General features: G+C 44.5%; 1 protein-coding gene across 2 annotated transcripts in view; it reads right to left on the bottom strand.

Annotated features, from left to right (window-relative positions):
• ZFHX3 (zinc finger homeobox 3) overlaps positions 1–23624 on the bottom strand; it is a 693525-nt gene that overhangs the window by 629185 nt on the left and 40716 nt on the right. For both annotated transcript variants that reach the window (XM_075509294.1, XM_075509295.1), the window contains one exon: positions 1343–1460. The gene's annotated coding sequence lies outside the window, so the exon portion shown is untranslated. The remainder of the gene's footprint in view (positions 1–1342; positions 1461–23624) is intronic.

The raw sequence follows: 23624 nt of genomic DNA, 5'->3' as shown, positions 1-23624 counted from the left end.
TAGGGCAAGGAAAAGATTAAAACCTCCCACTGTGCTCTCCTTTTATACTAATTGTTTGATGAATTCTTTTTATTTCAGGACGCAGGAGTAGCTGCTCTGAAGACATGCATTACCTCCCTGATGAACGACCCACATCCAGCTACTGCAACGCCCCACCTGGAGAAAACAAGCTGATGGATTAATTTTAAGCACAATTTTCTCAGGTGACCTAGATGAGTCATACAACAGACCCTTCTGATCCAGGCTCATGAAATGTAAACATCTTACCCATTAGAAGGATTTAAATGGCTTCCAGCATCTTTACCTCCTGCTGGATTTCCCAGCTAGAGAAATTCGAGGAGTATATGTAAAGAATTTATTTCCCTGGAAAGGAGGAGGAAGGATTCTTCTTGGTCTGGGAATCAAAATGTTAAATTTTTACAAAATACTTTAAAAAAATAGAAGTCCAACAGCACTCTCCAAGTGATTCAAGAGTCACTGCCATGACAAAAATCCACGTTCACAGACATGAGTGTTTCAAATAAGAGCTACTGTTTTGAAGCCGCATAATGACATTAATCTGACTTCTTCCTCACCAACCATGCAACTTGCATTAAAAAAAAAAAAAAGATTGTTCTAGAAGCGGTGACCACAAGAAAAAAGAAAAACTTTTTTGCTCCTTTACCCAGAAACTTTATTGGCTCTCCATAAGACTGCACTTCTCCATCCATTGACAAATTGCTTTATCTATTCTGAGTTCATTATCAGCACTCAGACATGTTCCCTAACTCCTTCTCAAAGTCTCTCCCATCTGAAAGCAGTACCTTACATTATTCATAAGGATAATCACAAATATGCAGAGAGCCGTAGACATGTAATGGAGAGGCTGACTTGTATCCGATCCAAATTCTATGCGCTTCATGGAGCTTACGACTTTCCCATAAATTTTTGCAGCATGGACATACCTCCATTCTCAGCCACTCCAACAGTCCCAAACCAGGGACAACTTTGGAAAAAGTTCTCATGCTCCCCCATGAAGTTTTATTTCTTTTGAAGGATGGAAATCAAGTAGATTTGAATGATGAGAATTACGCCACCTTCTCATGGGTTCTCCAGTCGGATGTATTTGTTTATGCATGCTGCCTCCTGACTGTGCATACGGAAGGCACAATAGTGTTCCTGCTCTTAAACAGCATTCTGGACATGAAGTGAAATTAAACATTTTTCAAGAGCGCAAGGAAAGCAAAATCAAGTCACTGTCACTTCCAATGGCTCCATGAAAAAGCCAAGAAAGGTCAGTGCCCTAGTTAGCATCGACTGCTGGCAGCCAACACCTGGGTGTTTCTTAAAGCAGCTTCTTTACCTTTGGTGATCTAGAGAGACTTCTTTCTCGTCTACCTTGCAAGAAGCACCCTGAGTCAGCCACAGTCCTGTGGCAATTGCTTTACGAGTCAGAAGGTAGGAGTAAAAGCCCAGTCAGCCTAGAAGAGGAAACAAATTAAATATGGCTGTAACTACAGGGGCTGAATGATGTTTGCATGGGAGGTTATTAAGCAAGGACAGATAGGAGAGGTGAGGGATCTTCATGGCAGGGGCTTTCCACTCATGTGTTACTGGAAATATCCCATCTCCTTTTGGACAAGATTATTAAATAACAGTAATAATGTAGTAGATTAAGAAAATGGAGGTATTTCTCAATCTCTCAAATTTGAGACCAAAAAAAGATTCTCTCCATTAAGGTTCAAACCCATCCTGAGCAGATTCTTGTCATCAGATGCAGTCTAATAAGGAAGAAAGAGACGATGCATTCATAGCCACATTAACCAGTAATAACTGTGTAACTTCAGCAGAAGACAGAATCATGGAGACATTAATAAGTGATGAGATCACAAAACATCTGGAGAAATGTGAGCTGATATAAAAAGTAGCCAGCAGAGTCTTATAAAGGGTAAATCTTGTTTGACAAATCTGCTGGAATTTTTTAAAGAGGTAGCACAGACTCCAGACAGGAAGAAAACATGGGACATAATCTGTTTGGATTTTAAAAGGTTATTTGACACATCACAGCCCACAGGCTGGGGTATTTAAGTACAGCAGGTCAAAAAATGCACCAACTTTGAATGGACAAATAAAATTAAGGAAGTTAACAGCCTGGTAGTGTTATCAGCGAAAACCAGAGGGAGCAAAGTGGAGCATGTTTTCTTCTGTGCCCGTAAGATAAAGGGGAAGACATCATAACGCAAACATGCAACCAGATGGATCGCATTGAACCATTATGTGGAGAACATAAAGTAATATACTGTATAATGGCCATGATATTCATTTTAACTGTAAAATGAGGAGTTTTAATATTAGAAGCTTTATGTATAATGATGCCTTTGGAAGACGCACAGCAGAAGAAACTGGGAGAAACTCTAGGAATAACTACAGAAGATTTCATGACGGGCAGGAGGCTAACAAGGCAGATGGAGCCCTGCACGACAGGGGAAGCTGGCTGAGTCCTCTGTGAACTGTGCACCGGCCAGTTAGGGAGACCAGGCTTGGATTGCTCTAAAACGGGAGCAGCATGCCTTAAGCCTTTTGTCTTAAGGACAAAGTGATAAAAGTTGATGGCTAGCTCACACAGAATGGAAAAACAAAGGGCTCTTTCTTTAGATTTTAGAAGCCCAAAGTTTTACTATTATTTCTTTTCCCCAAATCCTTTAAAATCTACAAGGTTATGTCTCTCAGAATAAAGAGAGATAACAATCTGCCCCAAATCAGGTTCTGACACAGTTGTGGGCAGCAATTTTGGGTGGGCCAAAGTTTTAGGGTTCTTCCTTCCAGGGAAAAAGACCAGGTAGTGGGATCATCCTTGAGGCTCTGATCCCTCCTACTGCCTGGCAGAGAGAATAACCACCACTCCTGCGTGGAAAGTCCATACGCAGATGGACAAGCATCCAAGGGCTGACCCAAGAAATCGTTCAAAGTTAGGTCCTTCTGAAGTAGATCCCTGGCAGAAGGGAGGTCTTCTCCAAATTCTCCAGAAGCTGCAAGTCAACAGTGAGCTAAGCAATGAATAGCCAGCAGCAAGCAGATGCCCTCTTCAGCAACAGGCTCCACATTTATCCTGGGAAAACTGATGGGAAATTTCTCTCCCTTGAAACAGAGCAAATAGTCTTACATTAAAGGGATCACAGACAACGAGGGCTCAAAAGATTTAGATTATCACTAGACTGAAAACCTGGAAAGCAAAATGACCACTCCAGAGCTCCTCTGACTGTTTATAGCAAAGATGAAGGCGGCAGAAGAATTACAGAAATAGAAATTAAAACCAGAAAATTAAATGAAGTAAGGAAAAGTCTGGTCCCAAGGGGATGCTGTTGCATCTCTGGCTTGAGTATATGTGATGGTACAAATACTCACAGAGTGAGGGTACGCACGGGGCACCTACTCAAAGGAAAATGCACATCAGTGCGTTCTGCCTTTCTTCGGTGGCCTTTATTTTTTCTCGATAAACCATTAATGACTGAGATTATTTGTTCAGTTGTATCGCCTCCCCATTTTTCTGTTTGCAGCACAGTTCTCTTTTATGCTGTGGAAGTGGACTCGCAGGGAGCTCCAGCAGCCCTTCCTTTGCGTGTGTACTGGTCCTTTGCACAAAAACAGTTGTCTTATTTCGGTTCAAACACCACTGGCCTTTTTTTCCCCTCTGGCAGGCAGCAACAAGTAAAAACTAATGCAGAATTCATTCTTTGACATAATACATAAAACTTGATCACATTTTCTGCTTCTCAGCTGAAACATATTGATCTGATTACTCTTTGGGATGAAACATGGAAGAAGACAAGTTCCTCATATATAAAAATAAATTATTTAATGTAGATGTCCAAACACATGTACAGTTATACTACACGTGTAGATCAATACGTTATTTTTGCGAAGCATTTGGCCATCTCTGGAGATAAAGAACATATATGAAATTAAGCCCCAATTTACCACATTATCACAGTTTAATATATCCATTAATAGCATTGATCTCAGTGGAGTCAGACTTTCAGGGAACTAGAGGGGAATAAGGATAACCCAGAGAGGAGAGAATCATAGAAAAAAAAGGGGAACAAAAGGCAGCGCGAGAGGAGATGGGTCAGTGACATAAAAGGCAGCTGGCTGCTTGTGCAGAGTTTCTGGTCCTGCCCGGGATGCCTGTGCCGAGCATCACCTGAAAAGACACTGCCAGGGGATTTGATGAGAAGTTTCTCAGAAAACCGAAGCCTCGGTGCAGCACGAGATGCAGCCACCCAGGTCGGGAGGGTCTGGCTGGGCATGGGGCAGAGGGACCGCGGACAATTAGCAAGAGTGAAGGATAGTGAGCACAGGGCAGGGCGAAATGGAGAAGAAAAGATGCACGACACTTAGAGATCACGTTTGCTCAGGGGCTGCAGTCGGTACTGCCCGCTTTCTATAAGCGACAAGGCTCCCAGCTATGGGACGCACGGTGTCCGCGTGTGGGGATGTACACAGGCATCACCCACGCAGCCCACCACTCTGCAGCGAGAGCCTGCGGCACACCGCGTGCGCTCCGGGAGACAAGAATACATTTTCAAAGAAAACTTAGTTCAGCATTTTCCAACTTTTGGAATTTGAAACTTAAATAATCTCCTTTTCACCTTTTCTTTAAAAAAAAAAAATATGCACGGAGGATTGTTTTCAAACACAGCCTGCAGTGTAGCAGGCTGCTGAGGCAGCAGCACGGTCTTGAATTACAATTTTTATTTATTATTTTGTTGTGCTCCCTATATTTTTCTTACAGCACAGAGAAGGAAAAAGGCAATTTTCAAAAGTTTATAACTCAACTCTACCGCAATGAAATGTCATTTGGGAGACAGAAAAGTGGGGAAAGAAGGACATTTATGGCAAATCTCCATTGCCAGTGCTTTTTCTTGTCTCTTTACAAATGTCTGCAGAAAACACCAACAGAATTAAGGTTTACAGGAAAAAAAATCACAAAAATGCTACGGTGGAATACGTTAAGCAATCCCAGTACTATATATACCCCCTTTTTTAAGTGTTCATATAGAAATACACTTGTAACCATGCCAATGTATGTCCTCCGAGGGCAGGATGGTGCACTGCCATGGGTTTATGATGGGTAGCACCGCGGGGGGAGGCAAGGCGTTCCCCGCTCGTGACCGTACCAGTACAGCCACACACCACAGCATGCCTTTGCCATCATTTTTACTTTGGAAGTATTCTAACAAGCACTTATACATATATTTATGGAGACTTACTGCATTCTTCCACCTGTAAAACTTTAACTGCTTTGTGTTTAATTAACATAAACCTCTGAAGGAAAGGAAAAAAAATATGAAAACAAAGGTCCCCGTTTTCTCCTCAGTTGCAGGGGCTCAGCAGAGATTTCCTTTAGCTTTGGTAACATTAACCAGCGTAAAACCGATTACTAGAATGAATTCAAATAAATTTCTTCTCCAAAACCCCATAACTTTAACGCCAATTCCTGTGAGCCTCCCTGAGCGAAAGGAAAGGGCTGAGCCTACTGAAACACAAGGGACATCTCCTTCTTATCGGGTCAGCGGGGCAGGGTATGGTGCCCCGAATGAAGCACTTGTGGGGCGAAAACAGGAAGAAAAGGAAACGTCGTGATGAGCTACTAACAGCTGTGAATAAAGTTGATCAAATCTTTGTGCTGTTGAAACAAAGCCAAGCTGTGAGCAGGGTGCAGGTAAGGAGGTCAAGGATGCGCGAGTCACCCTTTTAAGATATTATAACAAGTTTGCTTGTAGATAGATAAACGCTGAAGCAACACCTGCATCCACAGCGCATCAGGGATGAGTAGCCACCCAAATCTCAAACCTGACTCGGGAAGACTGAACTCCAGGAACACGCAGCAGCTTTACCTAAACACCTTTGAGCATTTCATTGCTACTCCTGCAACTAAGCCCAGACTCTCTCCCGCTGCTGAGAAGCAATCCCCCAAAAGCTGGAAGTCGTCACCAGCCGGGAGCGGACACCGAGCCGGGCAGCGCTGGGTCCAGCCCCACGCCCTCGTCCAGCACCCTGCCCCGGTGCCCGGCAGGGCTGGTGCCGGCAGAGGGTCCGGGAGGGCAGCGCAGGGAAAGACGCGGCCGGCTCTGTCAAACGCTTTCCGATTCCCACCTTAGAAACCAGGAACGCTTACAGTAAATCCTTACTGGGGCTTTTTCCTGGGCTCCCTCCAAGGCTGCAAAACTAACATTAGGAAGGGGGTTGAAGAGGCAAAACCAAATTCAGCGTTATGCAATGCATATTTAAAATACATCTACAACCATTCCTATATCACAGAGTCTGGAATGAAGCTGATGGCGATTTCACCAAACTGGTCCAAAAGTATCATCAGACACAGTGTAAAGAAGGAAGAAAACATATGAAAATAAGAACATGCATAATGGCATGTGAGGCAGGAGCTTATTGTCAAGTATTACATTTTTTTCTAACTGCAATACGGAGTCTTAAAATAATTTCTACATAGGCTTTCTGTGTAAAAAGCACAGTCAGTGAAAAGTTACACTAATTTAAACAAAATTAAAAAAGAAATGTTCTGCTTCTTTTTATCATCTTTCTACCTCTCATCATTTATCATGCAAATTAAATTGCAGTAATAGAAAATGTAAAGAAAACAAACTCTGCAGTATATTGAAACCTCTATCCAGCAAGAGATAAGGTTGAATATTAGAAGGAAAGGTGCAGAAAATTAGCTGTCCATACAATAACTGGGAGGGAAACTGTTTTATTTAGCCTGCAGGGATTTTTTGTTGCAAACTGACTAAATTAAAATCCAGACTATTATACCCAGTATCACACCAGAAAACGCCTTTTCCTTGCACTTTTAGATAAATTTTCATTGATCTCATTTTATGCATGATTACATTTTTAATGAGATGTACAATATTTCGAAGCTAATTTTAAATGCCTTCTCTCTCTCCTTCCTCCATTCCCCTTACCTCCTCCCAGCACATACACACTTACTGCTTGCTGGATTAACATTTCTGATAAATTGCTAGACCAGAAAGGAGCATTACCAAGAGGAAATAAATTACTTCCATCTTTGCAGCTCCAGCGTAGTAAAGTAACCTTAAAAATGCCCACTGTCTAATTATGCCACCTTGCAATTCTTTCCAAAAGCAATCATTTTATTTCATGTAATAATTTTATTTGTTGTTGGTAACCCTGAAAAACACACAGATTGTGCTAAGAAGTCACCTTCCTCTGCCGGCAGTACTGGCCGTAAGAATCAGCACTCCCTTGAAACTCAAAACTCTCTAGAAATAAAAAGTTTTATTCGCAAGATCTTTGACTCTTGTGAATAAAGTACAAAGCAGGTGAACGTGGGTGAACTGGCCTGCTGCCAGAGCGTGGTGATCTTGACTTCAAAATATTAGGCAATAATTGATTTTCAGCATGGAAAACTTGGCTTGTTCCCAGAAGTTTTAAACTTTATTTTCTTCCTTTGACTATTTTTGGTAAAGTCATACCCTGTAAAACAAAGGGGGAAATTGCAGGGACGAAGCATGAAATAAAAGTTCTGCCTCCAGCCTGTCATTAAGTACCCTGCATTTTATTTCCCTCTTTGATTTGAGGGCTGCTTTTTTGTGAATAGGTTTGTTCACGTGACGGGCAGAGGTTGGAAGGAATACACCGTAATGCCCCAGTCAGCAAGCACAACAGCAGAAAACGCCTCGGAGATGTCGATACGTAGGAGCAACGGTCAGAAATTGAGAGTAACAAAAGACCGGCTGAAGGGTATGAACCGCAGTGGGCTGATGATGCAATGCTTTCAAAATGGGCGCAAAAGAAGGAGGTTTTGCGTATCATATCACCTTCACACACTGAATATCCTGTTCCTACCCCATGATATGCCAAACAGCTTCGTTCCTTCCAAACCCCTTCCCTGGGCCACCACCGCCCGGTTCGGAGCTCACACACCACCCCACGAGCCCTCCGGCTCTGCACAGGCTGAGAGCCCCCTGCTCCGCCGTCCCCCAGACAAACTGGGCTGTCTTTTTCCCTCCTCTCCTCTGCTTTTCCTCCAATTACTTAATATCTTTTTCAAAGTGTGATGCTCCAACCAGATACCGAAATGTAAGCGAGGCTTTGGAAGCCCTGACCAGCGCGAGGTAGTAACTATACCTTAATGTATAAGGTAACACATCCCAGAAGGCTCTACCACCGAGACACTAATCCATACACCATCCCACTGTCAAGTCACCAGCAATTTGTGGTTGCCTCTGTAACTTTTTTGCAGTTCTGCTACCTAGCCAGTTTCTCTCCAGTTTGTATTTAGGAAGGGAAAACAAATAAATGAGTAAGTATGGAGGTTTAGGTGGCTCTTAATTGAATTTCAACTCCGTAATTTCTGACCATTTTTCAGACTTTCCAAGATTGTCTTGAATTGCTCTCTTGTCCTCCGGAGGGATAGCAGCCGCTCTCCTCCTTTCCTCTGCCAGCCTCAAGAGCACGTTCACTGCTTCATCCTTCACAGATCTGAAACGACTGAACAGCTCCTGTCCAAGGCAAACCCTCCCCGCTCTCCGCTTGATTTACCTTCTCAGTTTCCGAACAAACTATTGATAACTACGCTTTTGGAACATTTCATTCTCCTAGCAAATGTGCACCCGTCTTAGAGGGTGTCAGTGCAGACAACTGTAAGCAGGGCTGCATGGGACCATGTCAGAGCATCGCTGAACTTAAAATGCATCTCAGCTCCAGCCTCCTGCGGGTCAGTGGCGTAGTCGCTCCTGGGAATTGGGTTGACTGGACACGATCTGCGGTTACCAAACGCCTAGTGCCCTTTTGCGTTTCTCCTGTGGCTGTTCAGCCCCAACGGCAGTTGTGTCAGGAGGGGACACGAGCACCTTTGGCACTGGGTCTGCAACGGCAGCCGGTCTGGTGACGAGCAGGGACGGGTCAAGAGGAGGGGAATCAGGGACCACGGGATGGGATAGCCCTGAAGTAAAGCAGTAGTGGAGAAATTGAGAAAACCGGTGAGGATGCCAGGGGAAGAGAAGAGGGCTGAGATGGAGACTGGGCTCTGAAAAACACGGAAATGAAGGAGCAACGGCGGAGAATCAGCTCAAGCTGAAGCATCACGAGAGAGGATTAGGAGTTTAGACTCGGGACAGTGGAAATGAAGCCGAGTAAAACATCCCACAGACAATGGGAGCAGGAAAGAATCTTAAATGCAAATCCACATTTCACAAAGGATTTATTGTTATCCAGCACCGCTTTGAGAATTAAGTGTTTCCATCAGAAGTCTTGTCCCAGTGCGCTAACACGAGAGACAGCGTGAGCCTTTCCAGATGTGGGAGTGTGGATGGGCTTACGGACCTGTGAAGCAAAATACTTTCCTACTCTCCCCAAACGGATGAACGGGACCTTTACACAACATGTGAAAAATTATCACTACTGAGAAAGCACCGTTACAGCCAACAGCCAACAGGATCCTGGGATCAGAACTAGTGTCTGAAAACACTAAAAAGTTCTAGAAAGGTAAACACTTGAAAAGAGGGAATATAGATCATGGAGCAAAATCTGACCCTCAGCATGCACCCCCAATTCATATTAAATTGTAGCTGTGAAGGATGAACAATGTCAGAGGTTTTATCAATAAATGACAGGTCTTTGTGGTGAAATTAAAAAATTGTAAAAATTCCACAGCTAAGCAATAGCAAAGAACCGTTATCACAGGTCACTCGAGCTCAGCTGCTATTAAACAGAAACTTTGTGAAAAAATGATGATTTCCACAGATACACTTTGAGATGTCCTGCAAATTATACAGGCAGGGGAAAAGAAAAGGGAGAGAAGGGGCTTGGTAGAGGAAGAAACATCCCGCACAGCCTAAGCGACTATAAATTCACAAAAAGACCAGCTAGAGATCAGGACATCCACGGCTGCGAACCTCTAGCAAGAGAGATGCCTTCTTAAAGGAAAATCAAACTAATCGCAAAGCAGTAAGAGTAGATCAATATAGCTAATATTTTAAATACAAAAACCTGCATGTTCATGTGGCTTCCACATGTACCGAACGCATCCATGTTTCTCCAAATACATGGTGTGCAAGCCATAGACTATTTATATTTGCTCTGGCTGCCGGCATTTCACACATGTCTTTTTAAGCAAACCATTGTACAAACTAAACACAATTTCCCTGCGTTACCTGCGGCATGTGGTCTGGTTAGGAATTTGAATCACTGACCTGCCTGGAAGGAGGGATAATCTGCAGTGGACAGTCTCTGCATGTTAGCTGCCCACCTACAGCAAACCAGAGCGAAGGATAATTTCCATCTGTCTTTTAAAAATACTGAGTTTTGCGATGAAAATTTGTACTGAGGTAATGCGCGTAAGAACAGCCATATGGGGTTAAACCCTGGATTCATCTGTCCCAGTATCCATTTCTGACGGGGACCAGTGACGTGTGCCTCAGGCGAGCACAAACCCTTCCCCACGCACAATAAGCATTTTAGCATCTACTCTACCAAAAGTTGTTTCTCTGGGCCCAGTTGTGTTCAGCAGACACCCGAGCTTTATCCTAATTGTGCGGGTATATCTCGGACTGGGACTGTTTTCAATAGAGTACATTTTCAAAATAATCCCAGACATTTGGCAGGGAAATTGCAAAAGCTGCTTGTAGGCTGTATGTAACTTTTACCCCACAAAAGCAATTATTGCCTTCATTTAAATGGCTCTCCAAATGGATCCTGTTCGTGTGCTGGCAAGTCGGAGAGCCTGAACTGAGTCTGCATTCAGGAATGTGATCTTCTGGACAGTGCTGGATGGCAGGCTCTTACCTGGCCTCCCAGTCCCAGCTCCGGTGCAAATAAACAGCCCAGGCTGAGTGGAGGGCAGCCCTGGGCTGGGGAGGGCTGAAGGCAGGGACAGGGGCAACACCGCACAGATAAACTCTTTCTTTCAACACAGGCGTAACCAACTCCCACACCCTGTTATTGCTGCTACTGCTTTATTAAAATGCATAAAGCAGCCAGAAGCAAAGACACCAATAAATTCTTCTGTAAAAGCAGAAATGTTTTTTTCAAATGGCTCCCTTAACACTAATAATCACAGCTCTCTTATGTGTACTTGACTCTGGTTAACCTTTTTCTGGCACTTTTTAACTTCTCCAAGTCAGGTACTAATATGGAACTAATGTGGGGTTTATTTTCCCTATAGGAATAGCAGAAAGAGCACTGCACATTATCGTAATCACGCAAGCTCCTTCCAGAAACTGCAGGACTTTAGATCAAAGCATCCGCATTATGGCACAGGAAAAGAATTTAATAACAATTGTGGGACTAAGCATTTTTTTAATGTTAAGGGGGTTTTATTGAATATTAATCCTATAAAATGCTCCTGAAAGTTGGCAGAAGGAAAACTGATGTCCCAAATAGTTACCACGGCCTTCCACATCGCAAGGATGCAATTGCAGTGTAATCAGAATTCATCATGCCATTAGCAGAAGGACAACAGGAAAGGAGACACTTTCTCCCGCATCATGCTGCCTGAAACAATAAGAACTGTGAGAACAGAGCTCGTACTTGTTAACCTTAGCCAAGCACTTGAAGTTTGCATGTTTTTTTGGTTCATAGCTTGCAGTTTCTTTCAATACAACTCATACTCAATATTTGCACTTTCAATTTTACCTTCTATTAAAGATTTGCACTATATTTCATCTCCCAGGGGAAAGGAGATGCTGGGAACATGTCTGCTGTGAAAATGAACAGGAGGTACCCAGAGTTTTTCCCCCCTATTTCTAACTGCTGGATACTTTCCTTTTTCTTTTTCTTTTCCTGGAAGAGGTCACTCCAGCTCCCCACCACGGCTGCAGTCATGCTCCAGCCACATTAATCCCTGCCCTGCTGAGCTGCTGGAGAAACAGGAATTCATCTGACACCAGCAGGGGAAAGACAGAAGGAAAAATTAAGGGGAAAAAAACCCGAATGAATAAATAATTCAGGCAGAGGATGAATACTTGACCAAAGCAGTGCCTGTGCGCGAGGGAATGTCAGGGTGTACTAGAATAGATAAGAGCACCGACTGACAAAGGCATAAAAGCAAAGCCAGTTTACCTGTCTGGGGCACAGAGACGAGACCTATCCCCGAGCATCACCTGGACACACAAACTCAGTGCCGCGGGCAAGACCTGCTGCCACCCGGACGCCGCACAGGTAAACCACCACGAAGCCAAGAGGTGCCGAGTGCCAGGCACGGACCCTCTCGCTGGCACATGCCTGGGAAAACCTTGCAAGCGGCCTGGGTTTGCTGCCAGCCAGTTCAGCCGCTACTGGATAGAGAGGTGCTTGGCACAACTTCTCCTTTTGCTGTTTAAGTGTCCAGTGGCCCCAGTCACCTGCTTTAGGATTTGCTGGGTAACTTATGAAACCCACCCCTGAGGCATGGGTAAAGGATCCAGGCCATGGAAAATGCCCTATGCTTTAACCTCCATTTCAAATAGCCCTTTTCTCTCTTCTCCACATGCTAAACTCTGAACAAGCGGTTTCGTCGTGCTGCACATGCCAAAACAACGTTAGGAATGCAAAAACCCACTCCTGTAGCGCATGACACTGAAGAGCAGGGCAGCATAGACCCTCCGCACCCCACAGATACTCCGCGCACTAGTACAGTGTCTGTTTTAAGACAGACTTGGTGTTAGTTTCTTGTACTGAGATGCCTCTAGCTTCTCCTTTACTGGAAAAGGAAACTCTTTCATTACATATCCCAATACCGTGTTTAGTTAGCAGCCTGAAATGAAGCAAGTGCAGAAACTACTTTCACCATCATCTCCGCCTCATGGGGTCAGAGTTTGCTGGCACTCGGTGGAGACGTTTTCCCACCTGTTGATCACACAGACATCCTTAAACAATAAATGGGACAGTGACCGACCGAGTGCAATGCAAAAGGTCAGTTGTTCCCCCATGGTCCCTCGCCAGGATCTGTGCCGTGAACGTTATCGTCACCTGCGAGCTGCTGCAGCAGCACCTTTGAGCATCCCTGTCCCTGCTGCGCTGATGCCCAAAAGCGATTTACCTGCCTCGAGCATCGAGGCCGGGGCTGAGCAAAAAACACATTAATAAATTTTGGTATCTTAGTGTTTTATCAATGCAGTCTTGCAAGTTTATGAGCATTTGGCTTTATTTTACACCAGACAACTCAACGCCGCCCCGGAGTGGGCTGCCAGATGTGCAGTATTTACTTCTGCAGCCTTATCGCTTGTGACAGGTCAGGTCAAACAGAAACCTCCTGGGGAGCCAGGATCGCTCTCCCAGCTGCCCTGCACGTGCTCCTCTGGGCACTGCTCTCCAAACGGGTTGACCACATTTGTGACACCTCTGGAAGTTATGTTGGAGATGAGTTGGTGGTGCTGCCCAGCGTCTGGGCCTGGGATGCAAAACTATGGTCTAAACATCTTAAAGACCAACAAGGTGGGTGCTGCAGTAGAGATTCAAGGTGTGGACTAGGTATGTGAGGATCCCGAGAGCTGCAAAGGTAGTTTTCATTCATGTCCACATACAGATTTCTCAAGATAAAAATGTTACATTTGCACATATGCAATACCAAAGAATATATGTGCTATCAGGTGCCCTCAGGAACCTCTGCATATTTGGCATTTGGGAACAGTGAGAACATCACACGGTTGTGGACATCTCAGCAACATACAGCATTTCACTGTACTGCACACTCTGCCGTCACCTAACGTTGCTTTAAAACTCCCTAGTAACTGAGTTTTCTCCTGTCTTTGAGAGACTTTTGCTTAAAGATTTCATTATCGGTTGCTTTTTTTCCTACTATTGCCTAAAAATTTCTTCTGTCAAATTCAGCCCCTCACCTTTGGTTTGTGAGATGGGCATCCTGCTGGATAACAGATCTTTCCATCATTGCTCACAGCCGTGGGCATTTTTGTATGCTGATGTGGCTGCTTAGTCACTGCTTAGCCAAGCTGCAAAAATTTACCTCTCTTAATCTCTTCCCATAAGTCAATTCTGCCAGGTCCCCAGTTCTCTTTGTTGCTTTTCTGTGAACTTGTTCCAGTTTGTTAACAGAAAGCCACTGACATGGTGCCAGAACGGAGCACGATTTCCCAGCTGCAGCCACGGGTCAGTACGGCAGTCACTATTATTTTCCAGCTCTTTCCCATGATGGTTTAGTGCAGGCAGTCCAAAACTCTACCGGTCGTTTTTCCAATATGACACTGCAAACTCATTTCTAACTTGCTGTCCGTTGTTACCCTGAAATGTCTCTTAGCATCGCTACCGCTCAGGTTCTTTCCCATTGAATATACCTGTGATGGATTAGTACTTTCATACGCAGGCAGCTATATCATCTATATTTTTCAAGGCTGGATTTCATTTTTCCCCTTCCTGCTTCTAACTTCTGTAAATAACCTGGTATTATACCTGTATAAACCCCTCACTACTCATCATTCTCCAAAGTTAGTCTGATGATGTTTACTTCATCGCTCAAGTTATTAGAAGTTATTAAAGGAAAATCATAGAATTAATTCAGGACCAGCCACATGGCTGTAAATAACCCACCACCACACTATTAAACATTTTGCCTTTACTGCTGTTCTAGTCTTTAGCCTTTTGTTGAGTTTTCTATTCAGTAGACAGAGCTTCCACCCGTACCACCAGAATTAACTTTTCAAACACGAGTCTGTGAGAAGACGAGGACTGTTTTACTCAAATCCGCCACAGGGAATCTACCGCCTTCCTCACACCCACTCCCTTTCATGGGTAAAAAGCTGGGAGCAACCTTTGAAGAATCCTATTACCTGTATTGCTAATGAGTCTGCAATTTTCAGTCTCAAGCACAGTTATGATTATCAGCTCCTGGGCCACCTTCTGAAGACCGAGTCTGCACTTTTGCCACTGTTGCTGTTGGAATTGGTTGAAGACTGGGAATGCGCACGCAGGAAACATTACTTTTCCCTTCCTGCCATATCTTTTGCAATCACTTAATGATTTCTGTATCAGTCCCATCAAAAATACTGGGGTAGGACTCGGATTAGGTCAAAGCCCTTTACTATGAACCCCACATCTATGGGACTACTTTGAACCTGCCTCTCAGTTTTATCATGCCAGCATCTTTTTTCCACTAAAGAGCACTCAAGAAACTTTGAGATGCTGGTGGAAAGCTGATCACATAACAGTCCTCTATTTGCAGCTAAGCTTAGCAATCTTCACGAAATGACAGCCAGTTTTCAGGAGATACGCACACCCTCGTCTGAGCCATGCCTGTGGGTTTTGTCCGGATCAGAAGGACGCCAGCACATTTAACCCTCCAATTTCAGGCTGTGATAGTTCTTTATTATCTTATCCATAAATCTTCCAAGCACTTCTCTTTTAAACATTCAAAGAGAAAACTTCAGAGCAAGCTAAAGGTAGGCATTTTATTGTAGTAAAAGAAAAAATAATCCAAAAGGAGATTGCCATCCTGACAATCTGTTAAAAAAATCAAACCAAAAAATGCAAGGGAGAAATCTTGCCTTCATACCTGTTTTAATGTACCATGCAGACCATCTGAGTTACATAAACAACAAAACCTCAAAAGCTGTCGACATCTGAGTATTTTAAAGTTGCTGTAAGGCAACTTTTTGGCAAGTGGTCATACGATTACTTGTTCTGGAGACTCTGCATCGACTGCAGAAGTGGTGAACACATGAATGCAGAAGTTTTGCCTGAATGTGGAGCAGAAGAAAGTGAATGGTCTCTGTTTCCTGGCAGTCTGTCCCAACTTGGGCTCAACCACAAGAAATCTCTTATTTTCAGAAATAAACTTTAGTCTTATGACAGGTGGCTAAAGGGAAAAACTGTTGACTATTGCCCTTTTCGTAAGACCTTCGGAGATGCCCATTCTCAGGCTACTGAACACCTTGAGGAGAGGATGGGGCTCTTGGACTGGAGAGTCCTGTGAGCAGACCCTGAAGATGGGCGAGGGCAAGCCTCCACATCTACTTGCCACCACAGACTGTCAGCATCTCCAAACTGCCTTTTCCAATGAAAACTCCAGACCAACTTTATCTGTGTTACAGGGAGAGAAAAGAAGCAGGACTCAATACAATTTTAGATGTTTTGAGCTGTAGATCACTCACAGAAGAAGGCAGATATCAAAGTCTGGGCTGGCCAGACTAAAGACAGTGAGGAGGAGCATGTTAGGCATATCAGAACCAAAAGAAATTCCAAGAACTGAACTCGTTTATTATTCAATGGAAATGATTATATTATTAATAAGGATACAGACAGGGCAGAACTGGTCAATAAACATTTTGTTAGGAAAGACACAGACAGCATACTCAAATCAGACTCAGACAATGAACTAGTCTGAGTCTATTTCTAGCCACAGGGAGTATTAAATAGTCTAAAATCTGATGGCCTCTGGATGCTTTGTGCTACTAAGCTGTAAAAGAGTTGCCAGGAGAGATCACCAATCTGTCAATATGAACTGGAAAAAGTTAACATACCAGGGAAATTGCAGAACACTGGAAGAGCGTGAAGATTATATCCATACTCACACAGAGCAAGCAAGACTTGTAACTATAGGTTACTTAACCTGACATCAGTCCTCAGCAGAAAGTAATCAGACGCCCATCTACAAGAAGGGCCGGAAGGAGGATGCAGGGAGCTACAGGCCTGTCAGTCTGACCTCAGTGCCGGGGAGGGTTATGGAGCAGATCATCTTGAGTGCCATCACTCAGCACGTACAGGACAACCAGGGGATCAGGCCCAGCCAGCATGGGTTCAGGAAAGGCAGGTCCTGCTGACTAACCTGATCTCCTGCTATGACAAGGTGACCCACTTAGGGGATGAGGGGAAGGCTGTGGGTGTTGTCTACCTGGACTTCAGTAAAGCCTTTGAGACCGTTTCCCACAGCGTTCTCCTGGAGAAACTGGCTGCTCACGCCTTGGACGGGCGTACGCTTCGCTGGGTAAAGAACTGGCTGGATGGCCGGGCCACAAAGAGTGGTGGTGAATGGAGTTAAATCCAGTGGCGGCTGGTCACAAGCGGTGTCCCCAGGGCTCTGAGTTGGGGCGAGTTCTGTTTAATAACTTTATCAATGATCTGGACGAAGGGATCGAGTGCACCCTCAGTCAGTTCGCAGACAACACCAAGTTGTGTGGGAGTGTTGATCTGCTGGAGGGTAGGAAGGCTCTGCAGAGGGACCTGGACAGGCTGGATCGATGGGCCAAGGCCAATTGTATGAGGTTCAACAAGGCCAAGTGCTGGGTCCTTCACTTGGGTCACAGCAACCCCATGCAACGCTACAGGCTTGGGGAAGAGCGTCTGGAAAGCTGCCCAGCGGAAAAGGACCTGGGCATGTTGGCCAACAGCCGGCTGAACATGAGCCAGCAGTGTGCCCAGGTGGCCAAGGAGGCCAACAGCATCCTGGCTTGTGTCAGAAATAGCGTGGCCAGCAGGACAAGAGCAGTGATCGTCCCCTGTACTCAGCACTGGTGAGGCCGCACCTCGAATGCTGTGTTCAGTGTTGGGCCCCCCACTCCAAGAGAGACATTGAGGGGCTGGAGCGTGTCCAGAGAAGGGCAACGGAGCTGGGGAAGGGTCTGGAGCACAAGGCTGATGGGGAGCGGCTGAGGGACCTGGGGTTGTTCAGCCTGGAGAAAAGGAGGCTGAGGGGAGACCTCATCGCTCTCTACAGCTGCCTGAAAGGAGGGTGTAGAGAGGTGGGGTCGGTCTCTTCTCCCAAGTAACAAGTGATAGGACGAGAGGAAATGGCCTCAAGTTGCGCCAGGAGAGGTTTAGATTGGATATTGGGAAAAAATTTCTTCACTGAAAGGGTTGTCCAGCACTGGAACAGGCTGCCCAGAGGAGTGGTGGAGTCCCCATCCCTGGGGGTACTTAAAAGCCCTGTAGATGTGGTGCTTAGGGACAGGGTTTAGTGGTGGGCTTGGCAGTGCTGGGTTAACGGTTGGACTTGATGATCTTAAAGGTCTTTTCCAACCTAACCAAGTCTATGATTCTATGAAAGTTAATATAGAGTTTGATCAATAAAATATTAGAGGATGGGAATAAAATTAACTCAAGTCACAAACGTTTTGTACAGAGTCTTGTTGAGCAAACATTGATTTTTTTTTTTAGGTTTCATAGTGTTGTTTGAATTGACTGATTCTGAGTCAGAGCCTTTGGGCAAACAGGGCTGCACCATGCAGCAAACCCCTCACAGGGCTTTCCCTGCCCCAGCACCACAGAAGGTGACTGTCCCCAACGGAGGGGCAGAGGTACGGTCCACCAGGCTTATCACATCCCACCTAGCCCCTCGCTACCTCAGCAAGCTACTTCATGTTGGTTTGAGAGCAATGAGCCCCAGCCTTCACTTGAGTTGATCTTCTCAAATAGACCTTGGAGTACTGGGTCACACCATCGATAGAAACGCACGGCAAAATGTAGGAAAACCTGAGCATTATCACATAACGTTGGCACACGAGTCCATTTTATCTTATCAGTTCTTGCAGCTCAAGCAAGATGGCTAAGGGCAGCAAGAAAACCATCCCCACAAAGTAAGCGTGTGCTGGTGGAGGCACTCCTTACAGCCACGGCTATTGCATCCACTGCCCCTCAGACCAGAAACGCTTCACAAGCCACCGCGTCCAATTTTGCAGAGAAAATAAGAAAGCTAAATGGAAGTTTGGCTTCAGTCCACTGAAAGCAGGAGATCATCTGTAAGTGTTACAAGGCGTTCCCATCCTACGTTATGGCCAGACTCCAAAGTGCGCAGAAGCTGAAATAATGGCTTTTATTAAAGGGGATTGAGGCTGGCCCTTGGCTCGCTTCTGCGCTAGCTTCCTGAGGAACAGAGGCTTTACACTCGCTCATAGGAGAGTAGAGCTGATGTATCCGGAGAGTTTAGTTTCCAGTTGCTCAGGTAAACACAACTTCAGGCTAATTTTTATTAGCTAAATAAGTTCTCCATGCACAGATTTACAACACATGTGACCAACTCAAATTTTTAATTACAAGCAGAGAATGATTAAGCTGCTTATTTAAAAGGAAAGACAGAGCTAGTCTGGTGGCCTTCTGGTAGCACTCCATAACATGACGGAGAGGCCTGGGCTGGCACTCAGCTCTCCAGCAGCCTTGCTTATGGGGCCAGCAGATGAAGTATAATCATCTGCTGGAAGGGCTCCAATACTCGTCTGGGCCTCCAAAGCCATTATTGCCTGGAGAACAGTGAAAGCTGGGATAAGGCCAAGGTCCCTGCAAACACCAAGCACTGGGTACCACAGCTCGCCTTGCCCTTCCTGGAGGGGAGAGAAGAGACGGCAAGGGTTGGGTTTTGGGGTGGGTTTGGGGCATTTTCTTTTTTAAGAGGCAGAGCGTTTTCTGATGCAGCAAGGTCAAAATCATTTAAACCGCGGCACTTCCGTTGCATCCACTCAAACATCAGTGGTCTATCTGTAAATTATTTAAGTGTCACATGCAGACTGCTTTAGGGAAATGCTATGTGGTGTGATGTAGGAAGCAGGGCGGGCTGAGTTTTCTATGAAGTTAACTACAAAACAGTGCTGCAAACTGGCCAAGTACAGTTATGTTGCTACCACACACAGAGTCACAGAGCACGATTAATGACTAATTGCTGAAGTGCAAGAGGGCACTGGGCACTCCTCTTACATGGGTCCTAGAGGGGAAGGACTGGGATGCGGCTCCCAAAGGAGCTGGTATCAGCCCCACAGATGAGGCAGGAACCTCCACCACCTCCAGCACATCCCTGACAAGTCCCTTACTCTGTGGACACCTCTGCGATCTCCACCGCTTCACCCATCCCCATCACCACCAGCCTGATGCAGGACACCCACCCGCAAACATGCGCAAAAACCCCAGGATAACAGGATCCAGCAACTGTAAGATTCAACTTCAAAGACATTAAAAGACATAATATTTTATTTGCCTTCTGCTTTTTAACTTTTGGCGTCCACTCAGGTAATGCTTTCAAATTTTTAATTAAAAATAAAAGCAAGGCTGCTTCTGCAGTCATTTCTCTTTGAAGTTGGACATTTTAAGTATATATCTGTTACCTGAAGACTTTGCTAAAGCTACAAGTTTAGGGAACCTCTGCCCAAAACATATGTCTCAGCAGATCTGGATGCTTATTTTGGTTTGATCTAGTTTTATTTTGCCTAGAACTCTTCCTGTACAGTCTTTCAGCAATTTAAAAGTCATTTTGAATTCCATGCAGTTTTTCTTTTTGTATTTTAAATTTAAATTTAATGCATGTTTTTCATATCATCACGACAAATTGCCTCCTTTTCAATCCAGTAATAACCACCTCCTTGCTCAGCACCTTCCCGCCGTCGCTGCAATAGTTAACAGCGCTCCAGATATACCGCTTAAGTTTCATTAACACCTGGGAGAACAGCAGGGCCAGTGGCTCTGCTCTCCTAACGCCTTTGCTGCCGGGTGAGGATTCGTGCGGGGCGCATGCGGGCTCCGCACACCTCCACAAAGCCCCTGCGATTCGCACGGTGCCTTCTCTAGGCGAGGCAGCGCTCGCAGCCAGCCTCGCGCGTCTGTGAAAGCAAGCACAAGCCTCCAGTCTTTATGTTTCCTCTTAACCACAAAAGCATACTTACATCCTACATTACTCGGTGTAATGGGATCCATCATCAAAATACTCTTTTCTACTGGAGGACTGTTATGTTTCATTGCTGAAAGAACTAAAACTTTTGAAGCCTCTCCTTAATTTTCAATGAAAAGCATTTGGTTCCAGGGTGACAGACGAGGCTCTTAAGAGCTGTTACCACCTCGGGTAATTATAAAACGACGGAAGGGGAAAAAAGAAAAAAAAAAAAAAAAAAAAGAGTGAGGGCCAGATTAACACTCTGTGTGTTTGTGCAGGGCTACAAAGGCGCTTCCACGGGTGCCTGTGCTGAGAGCTCGGTTATAACAGCTTCCAGTTGGAAAGAAAATTGAAGGAGGATGGAAGCGAAGAAAGAAGAAATTGCAATTAAAAACTGAAATGAATTCCAAACTAGCATACGAACGGGAACGCTACAAAATACTTTCAGGAGAAAAAAAAAGAAGAAAAAAAGTGGCTTTTGTTGCAAACCGAAAACAGCCTAGATTTGAGAGAAGAGTCAAAAAACTCTTGTGCAAGCTTGGGGCTGGCTCAGGCCCTAGGAGCTGGAGGGGGTTTGTCCCCTCCCTGGGAAGCAGGTAAATCTCAGCAAATCGGAATTTCATTTTGACACTTCACTTAATGCACTCTACATTAAGTATACCTGGGGAAAAAAGAAAAAATCAAAGCAGGACAAAACAAGGCAAAGAGGCTGAGTGAAGCCCTAAGAAATGAAACTATTCCAGCAGTAATAATTAGCTCCTTAATATGGTGAAACTTAGTAATGCTACAAACGCAGATAGACCATACAAGAAACATACAGACTAGAAGCACAAAACAGCATTTTGCCTTGGTAAGAGATAACATGAAGTAGCTCTTTAGTGATGACAGCTGAACACAGAGGTGGGAATCACGCAACGCATGATTAAACAGGGCAAAAGTTGGAGACAAGGGGCATCACCAAGGTACAGTAGCCCTTAACCTTTGATACCCTGGCCCCTAAATCTAAATTAAAACAAGATTACTAGCCTATAGGTCCACATAATAAATTCCTCCCAAATTTTGCCTACTGCCAGCAAAGCGTTTATAGTGCTGCGTGGGGAAAAGCTAGGAAAATGCCTATTTTGAGTGGCCGCGCTGACTGCCAGCCGCCAGCGTCCACGGGCACCGGCTGCACTCACCCATTGCAGGCCGGGCCAGCAAGTAAAGGTACTGCTCAACTAGGGGGGAGTAATGGCAAATAAAGGGCGCTTTAATAAAACAGCAGCATAATACAGGACTCTGTCCTCTTTATTTTTTAATAGAAGCCTTTCACGATATGGAACTAATTATCGCCATCTGCCGTCCCCATACTTATATTTCCTCTCTCACAGCTCATTCTTCAAAAACTCAGTAGCTTCCTCCCTTTACATTTGTAAATGCTGTTGACTATGGATAAAATCCATGTTTACTTTGTATTCAGGGCCCATAGGAAAGCTTGTTTTAATCATCAACAGATGTTACATTCTGCTCTGCTGTGCTTGGCACACAACTTCAGAGGGAAATAAAAGAAAAATCTTTATTTTAAATTTAAATTGTAGATTGTTACAGACTAAATAAAATGCCAAATTGTTATTGGAAACAACATGGCCACTGTAATAACTATAACTGACATTTACTTTTTACAATTATAATTTTTTTTCTGGTGCTGTTTAATACAAGATGGTTTCCACATTTCACAAAGAATTTTTTTTCCCTTTTCTCTGAAATGATTTGCAATCAAGCCACAGACATTTGTAATTTATTTTTATTTAATGCTTTCCTACGAGTTTATGAAATACTGGGATTATTATGCTATATACAGTAGATAGTTTTTGAATACGTACTCTCCCTCCAGACTCATATTTCAATACACATTATCCCCTTGAACTCATTTATAAACACCCATTATTCCCACAGACCCCGCTATAAACATGTAATATCTCTGTGGACTGTTTCAGCCTTATGGTCCTTTTTATCTCTGGCTTCTTTCCTATTTATATTCATCTTTGATGTCTGAACACGCACACCCCCGGTTTTGTGTACCCAGGGGACGCGGGTGCCCTCCCGGCAGCGATGGGAGCGGTACCCTCAAGGTACAGCCGCTACCCTCAAGGTACAGCCGCAGCTTCGCTCTTACTCATTTTCCAGCTGCTAGAAAAACCGAGCTGGTGACAGAGGCTGGCTCGGGCACCTGCTGCACGTGTGTTGACTGCGGCATCCTGACATTCCCGACTGATGTGATCGACCATTTCTTTTTTAGCCACTGGTGTGAGCAATAAGAATATGATCTCCAAGCCTCCATCACCAAGCATTCATTCCACACCCTCTCTTATCAGCTACAGCTTGGCCCTGCGTACAGTTACCAGATCGGTGCTTTCTTTGAGTGATAAATTTCTCATTTCAATTTTATTTCTACACTACTGAAGAACCTACTTTGTGACATTTTTTACATGTTTAGTATTGCTCAGAAGCAAAATGGATTAAAATGTTTGAGCGGAAAAACTGAAAGATTAGGCACGATAGCTCTTCGCTGTACCTGACTACAGAGAGCGACTGGGAGTGCTCATTCTCCTGACATATTTTGCCAGATTTTGCCAGATGTCGAATATTTGAATATTTCCAGCAGCAAATAGTATTTGTCCACTTTACTCCTACAGTAACAAAATACACAAAACCAAAAATCACCATGCCAGTCTCCAGAAGACCACAACATCCTGGTCTGGATACAGCAGAGGGATGTCTTAGAAGCAAACAAAAGGTAAGGGACGTATACTGCCATTTATAATTAAACCTCATATATTTTTATGGGGCAAAACCCAAGTACTTTGAAAGGAAGGGGCATCCCACACAGCCAGAGTGAATTTCAAGGGGAGTGCTGCCATAAATTCCTAGTCTGAAGAAGAGAGACGTTTCTCATTTACTGCAGCATCCTCTTCTCTGTCCTTGACAAATGCACTCTTGCTCTGTTCACAGCCTGTCTGGAGTGTTACTGCAAAGATAATTCCCCCATCCATCACCTGGAGCCTAT

Source organism: Mycteria americana, chromosome 8 (assembly GCF_035582795.1).
Source record: "Mycteria americana isolate JAX WOST 10 ecotype Jacksonville Zoo and Gardens chromosome 8, USCA_MyAme_1.0, whole genome shotgun sequence".
Lineage (NCBI taxonomy): Eukaryota > Metazoa > Chordata > Aves > Ciconiiformes > Ciconiidae > Mycteria > Mycteria americana.
The sequence above is the reverse complement of the archived record's forward strand: the minus strand, read 5'-3'. Positions and strand labels throughout refer to the sequence as shown.